Here is a 12177-nt window from a genome sequence, read left to right as displayed (position 1 = left end):
GCCGGTTACGGCATGAGAAGTTGCAGAGCCCTGCAGCGAGAGCCAGAGGAGATGTTCCCCCGTCCTCCCCGGGGAACGAGCTGCTTTTGCTCCAGGAAGGAAGAGGCGTCGGGTGCCAGCAAGGAAGAGCGCTGCTGGAACTCCTTCCGAAAAGCCTCTCGCGCTCCTCCCAGAGACCTCAGGCTCCGGAGCAGCAGCTGGACTCGAGAAGATAGGCAGCAGTGCAATCGCTGTCTTGCTCTCAGTAGTTTGTGGTTTGGTCGTGGGTTGCCTGCATCAGGTGCCAGGAGTGCGTAATTCCCCGCCGCGATGCCCCTGTAACGGGGAGAGTCCTCTGCATAGCGGGACGGCTTCCTGGGGAATCTCCGATTTCATTTAATCCCGCTCTGGGAAATTATTAGGCACACGATGTTAGTGTGCCTCTTACCTATTTATTTGTTTAATCTGTTTACAAGGCACCAGGCCAAAGCACCACAGCACTGAACACAAAGTCCGTACTAAGAAATGCTGGATGGACCAGCTGGGCTGCGAGCACCGCTGCGCGCAGGCGAGGCTGGAAACTGCCCTGCAGCGGCAAAAGGAGCAGCTCTCCTTCGCTGCAAGCACATCTGGAGAAGTGGGAGAGGAAGGAGGGAGGGAGGAGAGCAGAAGAAAAGGGCAAATACCAGAATTAGCAACAAAAAGCCAACCAAAATACTGCAGCCGGACAGATGGTGCCCTAAGGTAGATGGTTTCTAAGAAAGTATTCCATGCTTGCAAGCACCACTGCTGGTAACATTCACAAAACGTTTGTGTTTCGAATTTTTGGTAAGCTTCTCCTCTCAAGTTCATGTAGTTACACGCTTTGTTTGTTTGCATCTAGCTCCTAGCCTTAACAGTTTCAGGAAATCTCCGATGCCAGTCCACCCAAAGCCCTCTGCAACAGGGCTAACGTACACGAGAGACAGCAGTGCGGTGCTTGGTGAGTCCTGAGGTTTTGGGGGTCTGAGCAATGATTTTTCTGTTAGAATTTGGAAAAACAGTAATTTAAAAGTGTTTTTTTAAGAAGACTGATTCCCAGATCCAAGATTTAACTCCACATCATTTGAGTTCAATTTTCCCATAAACGGAGCGTGTAACCTGCGCTTCGCTGCTTTGGGGTGTAGGCACAGCTTGCTCCTGGGTGCCAGCTCTAAGCTAATTCTGCAGGTCTCTCCATGTTCCCGTCGCAGAGGTGCTCAGGACCCCAGGACCCCTTGGGTCAGAGACCCTCCGTGGAGCTGGACTGATATGGGTGATAATTTCTCATCTCCCACGTGGAAGAGGGTCGAGAGGAGGGCGTCCTTTAAGAATTTTTTCTTGGAGCCACCCTCAGAAAACCCAGTTTTGTCCTATCACCACTCTGCCGACCGCAAGCCGTGCCCCTCCAGCTCCCTCCCCTCAGCACCTGCCTTTCATTTAATCCCGGCAGCTGGCTGGATGCAAAACCCCTGTGCGGCCAGCAGCCCATCCCAGCAAGGAGCGCGCACAGCCCTCAGAGGCCGCAGCTTCACGTTCAGTTTCAGTAAGAGCATCTCACTTCCACCCCTGGAAACCATCCACGGCCCATGCTTCTCCTTGGCCGGAGCCTCGTGCTGAGGGGAGGGATCAACGTGTCGGTTTTCCGCTGCAGCCGAGAAGTGTTTTCTCCTTCTGCTTTCCCTGCGTCGTGCCTCTGCGGACACATGGCACAGCCGCCTCCTCCCGTGGGAGCGCTGGCTTGGCACCGGCCGTCCGAGTTTGCACGGCGGGACGCTCGATGTCTCCGCACTGCAGGTGTCAGCTTCTTCCTGATCGCGGGTGTCAGGAGCTGCCTGGGCTGGCAGAGCCACGTGCAGCCGGCGCGGGGATATCTGCGGTGCCTCTGCCCGGGGTTTGCTTGCTCTTGGAGTTTCCCGTCTCGTGTCGGGATGTTCCCTGCGCTGGCTCGAGAGATGGGCACGGTCTGAAACGTCTCTTATCAGAGTTTATTCTGCTTTCAAGACGGGATCTCAGCGGTTGGTCTGCTGATTAAAAAAACTCATCCTTCCTGGTTAGCCCTCCTCTGGTGGCTTCACGGTTTGCAAGTTTCCCCGCGTTTCTCACCTGCGACAGCCCACCCGCTCCCCACGAGGGCAGCTGGGCAGCCCTGGGCAGCAAACGAGCCACGAGGTGTGTGTCCCTCTGACTTGGCTCAGACCAGCTCCCAGCACCAGCCACCGGGGCAGGGCAGGGGGCTGCGAGAGCCCCGGTGCCACCGTGCCGGCAGGGCATGGAGTTGGCCAAGAGCATGGAGCACACCGTGCGGTGCAGCCCGTGCTGGGAAGCGCTCGGCTGCGCTGGGGACTCCCAGGGGATGGGGTGACGGGCTGTCAGGGCTAGGCAGCAGTTCGTCATCTGACACGCCGAGGTCAAAAAACGGCAGTTCCTTCATTTTTTTTTTACAGTGTCTTAAATCACCGGGGGAATGTTTTGAGCCTGTCAAGATGTATTAACGAAGGCCAAGGCCGATTCGTGAGCTTGTGCTGCTCTGCTTCAGCAGCAGGATCATGCTGATGCTCAGCCCGGTAATTACAGGTGGTTTCGGAGCTGATAGAGCCGGTTTCTGTTTGCTCCATAGCTTCATGCGCTACGGTTTTCACTTGCTCTTTGCCTTGACTGTGTAGCATTGTTTTCCTCCTCCTTACGAGCACGGCCAACTTTCTAATTAACTAAACCTCTGTGCAGCCATTGTGGCTGTTGCGTTGAGCCCTTTGTCCATGCCAGTGCCTCCAGCTCCCCAGAAGATTTTGTTCAAGTCCCCTCGTACTGCAGCTGAAGGGAGGTGGGAGCCTGGGCTGCTCCTTTAACTCCACCACGCAGCACACCCACTGCCCATGAGCTTCTAATCCACCTCTGGCCACGGCAAATATTGCTGAGGTTATTTTTCTATTGGATTCCTACGTGAAAAAGAAAAAAAAAAAAAAATGTTACGAGAAATAAATATCACTTTGTGCTGGGCTTTACTGCTTACTGGGCTTCGAGCCTGGAAGGATTTAAAAGTCATCATGCTCTGAGGGAAAGCTGCAGCGAGAACGAGGAGGTGGAGGGTTGCTCTTGGAGCCAGCTGCTGGGATTTGGGAAACGCTCGCCCTGCCCAGCGAAGAGGCTGGAGACGGAGGGGCAGGCAGCGCTGGCGTGGCTACGCCCAGGGCGAGTAGACAAAATGGGAAGCGGTTTGCAGGGGTTTGTCGTTTCCTTTACATCGTGACATTAACGCATGCCAGTCTTTTTTTTTTTTTTATCTTTGTTGTTATCTTGCCTTGCTGGGCCTTGTCCCTCGTTCGTGGCGCACTGATAACCGCGTGGATGGGGTGGGGACGTGTTGTCAGGCGTCGCTGTGCCGTGCCAGAGCGCCTGGGTGTGCAAGGAGGAACCCGTGCGCTTCTTCCCGCGCTTGCCAGCAGCTCTGGTCGGACTGGCGTTTGGTGCAAGTCCTGAAGACAATGCCATGGTAATGCATCACAGTTCAGCGCCTTTGATATTTCACAGCGAAGCACGTAAACTTCTTTTCTCGTTTCGTTCCCGAAGTACACAAAATTCAGAACACATGCGCTGCGTCAGGAGTAATTGCCCGTGCCCGTCGGCACAGAGGATCAGGCCTGGGCACTCACCCCGTGGGAGCTCGTCGCGTCTGCTGCTCCCCCTCTGCGTCCCCAGCACCTTCTGCTTTTCGTGTTCCTTGCAGGTTAAAAATCACCCGCAGACACCCAGCCCTCCCCACCGGGGCGCTTCAGCAGCTCTCAGCCCCGTTAGAAAAGCGCCGCTTGTCGCAACGCCACCGGAGCATCCTCGCCGTAAACCCGGGAGCGTGGAGGAGCGGCGATGGGAGCGTGCGACACGGAGAAGTGCCCGGAGCAGCTCGGGTGGGAGGGCACGGCCGGCAGATACATGCATGGACATCGTGGAGGGCCGTGCATCGTGTCTGCATGCAGGAGGACACCCACAGCCCTGCCGGGTGCAGGGCAGAGAGGCGAGGAGCTGCCCCGTGGTAGATCTGCTTCCCATCCTAGACCGGCCCCACGTGGAAAGCAGCTCTCTGCTAGCCAAAATAAAGGCGCTGAGCAGTGTGCCAGAGCCGGTTACAGTATCTTGCCTGCTACAGACAGAAAGAAATACGATTTGGGATAGAGGATACAAGATACATTTGCAAGGCATCTGAGTCTGATGCTAAGACATTCTTTCTTCCAACGTTGTTGTTGCCAATAGCTTCTCTTGTGCTCAGACCAAAACTATTTTGGGTGGAACATTTGCTCCCTACTTTCTAGCAAGCCTGGTCGCAGGAATGAAGAACGGATTCTTTTCACTAGCCACAGCTGGTTTGAATGATTCCCACACTGAACCCATTGACTCCAGGCACTCCTCATGTGAATCGCAAGGAAGTAGCGACTGATTTTTTGTTTATTTGCCCGACAGGGACAGAGGCAGCGCAGCAGTCTCGAGTCAGCTGAAAACTTGCATCTAAGCACATGCCGGGGAGGAGTCCCTCATGTGCTCTGCACGTAACGCTGCCTGCCCGCGGGGCCCAGCAGCTCCGTCCTGCTGTAAGGAGGCAGAAGAGGGAGCGACGTGCCGCTGTCCTGGGCGAGCATCCTCCCCAGCGCTCCTGCGGGGCCGCCAGAGAGCACAGCAGCACGGCTGCCTTTGGTGCAGAAGGTCCATCGCGCTCACGCAAGGAGATCTTGAAGAGGAGTCCTTCAAGGACTGTGACCCTCGCATTATGTGTAACGCCAAAAAAAATTACCCTGAAACCCATCGGGGTCAGTTGGCTAGACCTCGAACACGGCCTTAAGAGGGATCTGCTTCAATGCTCCTCTTTCGAGGTCTGCGTCTTGGAAGGAGCAACAAAACACCTCGCGTTAGAGACCCCAGGAAGTGATTTCCAGACACTGCGGCTGAGAGCTGCGTGCTCTTCTTGTAGGTGCTCTCTCCATTGTGAATGACTTGTAACAAGTGCCCACAGAAGAATCACCTTCCTTTTTCCGTCTGAAGGAAGCAGGCATCAGGGACACAAACGGGCACAGAATTTTTCTGCTGGCAGCGAGAGGACAGCAGTTTAAGGAAGAGGACCCATTTGGGTGTATGACCAGAGAGGGGTTCAGGAAAACTCGTGCTGAAAGTAGTGCCACTGCTTGAAAAGGGGCTTGTATTCTTACGTATTTCTTAAAAGAATCAGCTGGCCACGTGTTACAGATATTTTTGCAATATGGAGTTTTTTCTCGTACTGGCAAAGGTATTAATTAGAGGAATAGATTACACGGAGTGCTGTACAGCTTCCTCCTGAGTATTCGTGGAATGAACCATGAAAACACAGACATATTTATTTGTGTGCGGCATTGTTAAATGCTGGTTTAGCCGGGGTTCTTGCGCCGTGTCTTACTTCAGCTCTTTGCCATGCGGTATGCACGCCTCGACTGCAGCTAGGGGTGGTGGTTTCGCGTCCGGGGCACTTAATGTGTGCGGGGCTTTGGGACCCCGGAGGATGCAAGCACCACGTTGTCGCTGCAGGGTCTTCTTTTTCAGGATCCTGGGAAGTTTTTCCAACCCACTCAGTTAATTCATGTTTCATAATGTGTGTGATGTATTGAAGCGTTTAACCACGTAGACAGGGATGTAATGCATCGGCACCCGTCTTGCCAACTGCTTCCTACTGCCAGGGGAGGAAACTTTGTCAGCTTTCTGAGACTTTGGTGCAGGGCTCTCCCTTTCTTCCCCCTTCCTTGCCTCGCCCCTAACGAAGAAATGAGATCTGGTTAGTTCGTTTTGCCATATACCTTGGTCTTCTGGTGGGTTTGTGTCACAATTTTAAAATTAAAAAAAAATCTAGCTTTTTTAATTGAGAATATCCATAGGGTATACAACTACAGCTCTGAGGTTGATAGGTTTTACTGAAGCAGTAAAATATAGAAAACTTAAAAGAAAATAGCTTACTACAGTGATGTCGTTCAGTGTGATTTACAGTTTTATAACTGCAGGCAAATTTGAAATATTTTCACTATCTTCAGTATACATTATTAGATAAATCTATAGCCCGCGCTTACCCGCATCAGCATTGACTTTCTATTCTGTGATAGTGAAGAGACATAAAAATGAAGACATTTTCAGCCCTTTATAGTTTAACAGTGTTTCAAGAGCAGTCAGTTTCTGTACAGCTTCGGGTTTTATTCCTCACTTAATGCGCTGAGGATGCCTGTAAGAAATGCCTCCTGGCAGCCGCGGGAGTTGCAGTGCAGCCATCCTGTGCATGCACAACAGAATAAGACACCTTGAACGTGAAGAGTGTTTGCCAGAACTTCATCTCATAAAAAAAAAGAAAGAAAGAAAATATGGATAGGGGAGCTTTATTCCATCATCTCGTTCCCCTCCTGTAACAAAAATTTGCTTTGCTGAGGTCCCCCCGTGTGTCAGAGCCCAGCCGGTGTGCGCAGGGCACAGCAGCAACCACCCGAGCCGCCGGTGCTTGGGTCGCTGCCCTTCTCGCTGCAGGTCCTGTGCGGTGCCAGCACCAGACATCTGCAGCAGGATTGAGGGGGAAGGGCCAGCATCAGGCACACGTGCTGCCAGCCACCAAAAGCAGGGGGAGCCCCGGACGAGGGGAGCGGTGGGTACTGACCCGCGAGAGCACGGGAACAGCTCGTCGCTCTTGGACTCGAAAAATAGGGCTCTGCCAGTGTGTTATCTGGATTAATGAAGATGAAATGTGCTGTATAAATACATCAGGAGCACGATCATGCAGTTATCCCTTGGGCGACTCTGGCTCCCAAGGAGAAAAGGTTGATTTGTATTTGTAGATGGTTTTGCGTGCTCTGCCAGTGTTCATTTCTGTTTTATTATGAAAGCTGGGAAGCGTGCATTTCTTTTGCTCAAAGAGGTAGCAGATTAGCGAAGAATTCCGCCAGATTATCATAGTTTAAATAGCTCTCCTTTCAAATATGCTTTTCATCTATCGTTACTTGTGATACTATTTTAAACACTGTGGATAAATTAGGGTGGCTGCAAGCTCTGTTATTCAAGGAACTGCACAATATTTGGACGTTGAATGCGGTTTCCATAAACCAGAAGGTGTTGGCATGCGCTGACTGGGCTGAGTACGGGCGAGGTGGGAGATGGCACGAGTACAAGGTGGGATTTGCAAAACGCTGCGGGTTTCATCCAGCCTTGTCCGAGCGGCCTCGAGTGCACCCTGCGAGCGCTGGAGGTGTTTTTCCGTGCTGAAGCCCTCGATGGGGACAGGTGTCACTTGTGAAGCCATCTCAAAGCATCGGGTGTCTCAGGGTGAATAGCTGCTTTTGGTACCAAAGTTAGTGTTTAATAGGCATTTCTCGGTCCATGGCCTTAATTGGAAACGTTAAGTGAACAGCCTTGGATTATCACTGATCAGAGAAGAACTTTTGGGGTGTCAGGGATCAGAAAAAACACCAGGTGACATTTCTCACCCGTTCCTAGTGCGTGTTGCTCGTCCAGGGCCCCAGAACAGCCCGGCTGGAAACCTTCTTCGGCCTGGGAGACTGCAGCTAGACAAGGTTTGCAGGGAGAGATAATATCTTTTATTAGGCCAACTCAAACAGTTAGAAAAACATACGTGCTTTTGGGACCGCATACTTTCTTCAGATCTCCACGGTTGCACATTACATTACAAATAAAATTTGTTTAAGTTTCAAAAGGTTTAATGGATATTTGAAAGAACCGAGTTCAAAAGCAGCTCACAAGAAATATCTCATTTGGTTTGAATTGATTTGAACATTTTAAGAAAGATGTAATAGCCCTGAATTACAAAACAGTTTTCTGGCTTGAAGCTTCCTAGTAAAATCCTGACATCTGTACACACAAAGTCCAATTTTCTACACGCGGTTGCAAAAGTGTGTTCCTTTGTGCACCTGGGTAGTCTCTATAAATGTATGAACATGTTCTCACTTCTTCCTGCACTACTCACAGTGCCCTTCTGCAAGTTCATGCTCTCAACATCCAGTAATTGTTGGTGAGCAGCAGGCAGCAAGGCTCGGCAAAGGTACAAAGTTGGGAGATTAAAAAAGGATGGCTCCAAAATAAGGAGAGGAGTTCCCTGCCCCAGCCACCGCTTTTTTCCCTCAGTCTAAAAACTATTCATTAACTGAGTTGGGATCCCAATATTCTAAGATTTGGCGGTTTGTTATTAATCAGTGTATTTTTATTAATCAGTGTACTTTCTGTAACAAGAGACAGGATGCTATTATTAGTGGCATTTCCAGTGAGAGTTTTTGTACGTTCACCCAGACCACATGAAATTTTCAGCTCGCAGTCCGTTTCTGTGTGGAGTTTTTCATTTTTTTCTTTTTTGGAGTGCTTTCTTTTTTTTAGATAGCCTTCCATGTCAGCCAGTGCCCCGATTTCAAATTCCCTCAATCCAGCTTAGTCTCAGCTGTATTAATGCACGGCTCGAGGGCAGAAACAGCTAAAAAGGGCTGTATTGCGTGGCATCTCTAAAATCTTTTTTTTCAGAGTGGTTGGATAAAGAGATTGAGGTTTCTCAGGGGGAGTTTTATGCTGTTGTTTCTCCCAGCTGGGCGAGCAGCCTCGCAGGTGACTTGGAGATAAGATGTTGGGCCCTGGTAGCCCCAGCCCCACTGGAAGCTCTGGTAGAGGATGCTTTTTGGGGAGTGCAGCTGCGAGCACGGCGTGGGAAGGGAGCAAATCCTCCCTGTGACCCTTCTTTATTTTACTGATGTATCTGGGGAGAGAGCTTTACGACAATATTAAAAATAATCACATACTTTAGCTAAGGAACGAGCAAACGAAACAGAAAACTTTGGAAAGCATGGCCCTGGGGGGAGGCCGGGGCCAGCTGACATCGGTGGTTGGACCGGATGATCCTGGAGCGCTTTTCCAACCCTAATGACTCTGTGATCCTATTCTATGATGCTGTGGTGTCCTCCATCTCTGGGCCGATCGGCATTTCCAGGGGGTGATGCTATGAGGAGCCACTTCTCTCGCCTACCCAGCAGAGCTGGGAAAAGCCACGAGGCAAACACCCTCCCTCTGCAAGCTGTCCCTGCGAAGGACAAAATCAATTCACCTGCATCTTCCCTGCTCTGCGTGTGTCGTCCTTGTCTTTATCCCCCAGGACTGCACCTTCTTGCTTGGCAAATACTTGACCACAGCCTGATCCCACCCTGCTGTTAAGCTGAAGGGGGATCTTAGGTGCTGTCCTCCACCACGGTGGCTTTCCTCGTGGCCTTGGTGACTGCTTGGCTGAGAGAAGGGCCAGGAGCTGGGTTTTTGGGGCAGGGCAGCCTGGCACCCGGGAGCTGAGGTTTCCTGTGCTAAGCCATGGGGAGCAGGTGGGTTTTGGGGCTTGGTGCCATGCCCAAGCTTCTGTTTGCTGTGTTTCTGTGGTTCTAGGCTGTTGAAAATGTCATCAGGAATTCAACACGTGTCTTTTTTTTTTTTCAGTGTAACTATGATAAAATCCTAAGATATACTTGTAAAGCATTAGCTGTGAAAGTAAATCAACTTTAATAGCATGTAGGTTGTAGTTAAGTCCTTTTGAATGCTGGTATTTAGGTTTTTTCCTCATTTAGTTACGATCCAGCGTTGCGAGGAAGTGAGTGTGTTTATCTTAGGGAAATTAGTGGGATTTGCAGGCATTCAGCACCTCCCAGGACCTTTCAGAGTTATTCCCTGGTTCATACATTTGCATTTTGCCATCCCTCTTTGCACTGAGCGGAATTGTTCTCGATTTCTTCAAGGAGAGACGGGAGAGCGCCGGGGCTGCAGGGCAGGGAGGGAGCACAAAGCGGGACGGGGAGAGGAACAAAAAAAACAGCAAAGCAAGAAAATAGGAAGACAAAAACCAGGCGTGGAAATGTGCCGCAGAACGGATGGAAGCACGGCGGTGGCTCACATTCGGCTCCACCGCGAGGTTTCGTCCGTTTGATCTTCACCATGGAGGAGAGGTGGGGATGGGAGAGCGGAGACGTGGCCGGGAGTAGCGGTGGAAGGGGAGAAAGTGGTGGAGCAGGCGGCACGCTCGGCAGAAGCGTTCCTCATGCGTGGGTCACACGGTGACAAGTTTTCGGGCCCCAGAAGGGATGACCTTGCGGCAGGGTCGCCGAACAGACGGTTCGGGCTTGGCTTGCGCGCCTGGCAAAGGCCCAGGAGCTATTTTAATAAGGCCTTGCGGAGGACGAGGCCTTGGCAAGAGCCGTGGGTTTTGAAGTCCCTCCTTCGGGAGCCAGCCAGCCTCACTCGTCGGCAGGAGGGCTCCCAGCGGGGTGCCTGGGGCGTCCTGCACGGCCCAGGGGAGCGCACAGCACCCCGAACGGCATCACTTCACTTCTCCCAGGAGCCATGTGCAGCCCTCCTTGGAAATGAAGACCTCCCGAAGCCGCCTGTGGCCCCAGGGGCAGGAGCAGAGCGGGCGTCGTCAGCAGCCAGCCCTGCAGAAAGCTGTCGGGGTCGGCCGTGAGCAGGTTCAGCCAGGCCCCTGACGAAGGGGAGTACTGGACGAGCCCCTTTCCTCACGAGGACTGCTCCTCCCTCCCTTGGCTGAGACGTCCAGATGGAGTTACGGATTGAAACCAGCCCTCAGCCCCAGGCCAGGGCTCTGGGTGCTCCCCGGGTGGTCCCAGCCCCGCCGCAGACCTCAGCCCATCTGCGGCCTTTGCACGGGGAGCCGAGGCTGCTGCCAGCCCTTTGTGGCACTTGGTGCTTGGCAGAAGGATGCTCTGGGGAGGCTCTCGACAGCAAGCCGGGGCCTCACTGAAGGCCCCCACGTTGCTCTCCTGAAAAAAAAACGTTAGTTAAAGCCTGGGCTAGATCCTAGATGGATTCTTTTCCTTTTTTTTTTGCTGCAAATGACCTGAGTCAATGCATCAGTTTTTTGTTAATGTTGTTCACGTTCGTGTTCAGGCTCCTGGCGCAGCAAAGCAGTGCTGTCTCACCAATTCGCTCGCCTGTGCATGTGCCTATCACCGTACCCTGAAAGGCGTAAGCCAACAAACACCAGCCTCTGTCTCGGTCAGTCTGTCCCCGGCACAGAACCTCCCCTAACACCATCTCTGCCCTCCGGCTTTGTGGGATCTGTGGGCAGCCTCCAGCAGATCTCAAAGGTGCAAGCGGCTAAACTGCGCAGCGTATAGGAAGTTTGTGTATATCCTTATTAAAAGACTCGTAGCACTTTCTGTCCAGCACAGTTAAAAGGAGTAATACCAGTGGTGAATGCCAGCAAAATTTAACCCCTACAGGTATATCACAACGTGCCGCTCGCGTTGTTTCCCACTCACTATCGGTGTGCAAACACAGGTTTAGAAGGTACATACGGCACACGGACAGCTAGTCAGACTGAGCCCTTCCCTTCCCAAAAGCTGGATCCAAGGGCTTGCTCTGATCGATGGCATTTTTGGCACTGGAGGGAAATTTCCAGCCTAACCCACCCCGCTGTCAGTTTTCCCTCTAGGAGATAACACCGAGCGTGCACCCCGCGGTGCTGGTACGCTGTCAGGCGGTGTAAATGAGCACCCCGATTTGGTTCTGTCTCTCTCTCCGTGATGATATAATTTGAACCGCTGCCTCTCCCCAAAACGGACAGGCTGGGCTATTTTCTGTGCTTGCTGAAGGTACGGGCTTTCTTTTAAAATGCAGACACCAAATCGTGCTGCAGACAGGCAGATGGGCTGCCCCAGAGTTTGGGGGGATTGGGTGCGGAGGTGTTTCACGTGCCTCTCTCTCTCTCTGCACACAGAGAAGAAATAAGATCTGGTGTGATTCATCCGACAAGCGGCTTCTCCAGTTTTTGGAGCTTTGCAGTGTCAGGGGCCAACAACACCGTCTGCCCCTGTCCCCGTGCCAGGGCCATTGCCACCCTTTTCCAGGCTGACCTTCACCTCGATTTTCACATCCGCTCTTCCAGAGCATCTCCAAAGCCTCCGAATCCCTCGGGGTGCTCTGAAGTCCAGCAGCCTCCTGTCCTCCCGTGCGCCCTGCGTGGCTGCGCCCTGCATTTCGGGGACAGCAGCGGGGCCCTGCCGTGTGCTGCCTGTTGCGGTGGGGACACCTGCTTGCAAGTCCTGCTTGCATTCGCAAAGAAACCACATTTTATTGGGACAAGTTTGGACCCAGGGAGAAACCTAGTGGAAAGCATCAGCATCATTCTCCTCTATTTTT

At 52.3% G+C, this 12177-nt stretch overlaps 1 protein-coding gene across 5 annotated transcripts in view; it reads left to right on the top strand.

Annotated features, from left to right (window-relative positions):
• The window catches only part of CTBP2 (C-terminal binding protein 2), a 125077-nt gene that overhangs the window by 96722 nt on the left and 16178 nt on the right, over positions 1–12177 (top strand). Inside the window, exon 3 of one of the 5 annotated variants that reach the window (XM_080597222.1) lies at positions 1–12177. This exon is cut by the window's left edge and continues 19123 nt beyond it. The exons of the other annotated variants lie outside the window; for them this stretch is intronic. The gene's annotated coding sequence lies outside the window, so the exon portion shown is untranslated. 5 annotated transcript variants of the gene reach the window in all.

Source organism: Anser brachyrhynchus (genome assembly GCF_964034855.1).
Source record: "Anser brachyrhynchus genome assembly, chromosome: 6".
Classification (NCBI taxonomy): domain Eukaryota; kingdom Metazoa; phylum Chordata; class Aves; order Anseriformes; family Anatidae; genus Anser; species Anser brachyrhynchus.
This window is presented reverse-complemented; position numbering and strand designations above follow the sequence as displayed.